Source organism: the organism of the source record quoted next, unplaced genomic scaffold (genome assembly GCF_019419815.1).
Source record: "Pyrus x bretschneideri cultivar Hongxiangsu unplaced genomic scaffold, Pyrus_bretschneideri_v1 Contig47, whole genome shotgun sequence".
In the NCBI taxonomy this organism is placed as follows: Eukaryota; Viridiplantae; Streptophyta; class Magnoliopsida; order Rosales; family Rosaceae; genus Pyrus; species Pyrus x bretschneideri.
In genome coordinates this window covers 1-1,779 of record NW_025999784.1, presented here as the reverse complement: position 1 = coordinate 1,779, position 1,779 = coordinate 1, and the positions used below count along the sequence as shown (strand labels likewise).

At 31.1% G+C, this 1,779-nt stretch overlaps 1 long non-coding RNA gene across 1 annotated transcript; it reads left to right on the top strand.

Moving 5' to 3' along the window:
• Window positions 1-221: 221 nt before the first annotated feature.
• LOC125469922 lies at window positions 222-1,779 on the top strand. The gene is made up of 3 exons (XR_007252222.1): window positions 222-1,157; window positions 1,391-1,430; window positions 1,695-1,779. It is a non-coding gene; the product is annotated as an uncharacterized LOC125469922 (long non-coding RNA).

Sequence of the window (1,779 nt, the reverse complement as noted above, 5' to 3'; positions counted from 1 at the left end):
TGAAGAAAGTGTTCATCGTTCATCATCTGTTCATCCTAAGATCAAGCCCCAACGGCCCTTTGGATTAACAAAAAAATCCAACAAACCCATACACCCATTCTTCAAGATCAAGCCCAACGCCCCTTGAAGACCCATTCATCAACTGGTCATCCTTAGATCAAGCCCCGACGGCCCTTTGGATCAACGGCTCATCCACAAACCTACACCCTACAAAGATAGAATCAGATGATCAAATTACAAAGAGATTGTAACCCCAAAATCATTAATACAAAAATATATTTTGTACACGTATTCTTGTTTCTTGTTTCAAGAATTTTTCGTGTTTACAGTTATATATGTTTCATAAGAATTGGGTGGAAAGTGTAACCAGTTTGATTCAAGTGTGTTATCATTGTTCTGTTAGATATTTAAATAAATTGGGTTACAACTTACTATGTGGTTTTTTACTGGTAGCCGCATATAGACACAAAAGATTGTGAAATGCTGAGTTGTTTGCGTGAAAAAAATATGGGGAAATTCATCGTGTGTTGACTGTTGAGGTATTTATTCAGCAAAAAATATTGAAGAACGTTGTTTTATTTAGATTGATAGATGGTGGTAAAAGTTTTCTTCCATTGGTGTTCGTTGTCAAGAAGGCAGTCTACGTTGGATAAAATATATATATATACATATATATATATATATATATATATTGACACCATGTTTTAAGCTGTTGAGAACAATTAATCGCCAGAGTTTACTATTTTTTTTTCAAATTTATTTATCTGAGGTTTTATTTCAGCGTTACAACTTATGTGTTTTCTCTTTAGTGTGATTCAGTATGGGTTTATCTAGGTTTGCGGCTAAGTTTATGGTAACGTTGATATACAATTTTTTGATTTTCCTGTAAATTTATATTGATTATATTTTTTTGGTTGTTAATTTATTGATGCTAGGAATAATTTTGGCTTTCAGTATTTTTTTTTTTTTTTTTTTTTTTGTCGAAAGTTTATTTATTTATTTTTAATACTTTTCTACCAATAGTTTATAGCGTTCTCTTATCAAATTTTCCCTATTTTCAGATAGTTAAGTGTAGGCAAGTGCTGAAATAAACATATGCTTGTGGATATTATTAGAGTGTAAACATGCCAAGAAATAATCCTTTGAGTGCTTGCAAGGTATTTAATTTTCTCAGGCTTGAACAGTTATACTATATAATTCAGTAAATTGATTGCTCATTTAGCTGTAAATTTGACCTCAATAAAATTTCAGATTGTTCTTAACTTTAATTACAATGATTACCCAATATTAGTTAGTTGTTGATTAGCATTTGATTTCTAGAATTTGAACTCTAAACAATTGAATCTCTATTCGGTTTCTTTTGCTTAGCTATCTCTCTCTCACTTTTCAGGTACCTGCCGCAGGTTCTGTTTGTTGTTGCCAATCTGCAGGTAAAGCTTCAATTTCAATATAAACTTTCTATTTTTCTTGATTTCTAGAATTTGGGTTTCTATTTTAGTAATTCCATTTTTTTTTTCATCGTTCGTATCCCCTCTCTCCCTTCCTTACCAAGTTTATCAATTTTAGTGATTACACAGTATTAATCGGTTATCAATTAGCATTTCTTTCTTTCTTTCTTTTTTTTTTTTTTTTTTTTTTCACAATTTGGACTCAGAACAATTGAATCTCTATTCGGTTTCTTCTGGTTTGTATAGGAGGGGTTTGGAGGATGAGGAAGAAAGAACCTTTATCCGGATCTTTTAATAATGAGTACCATTTATTTGAAAAAGATAAGGTCAG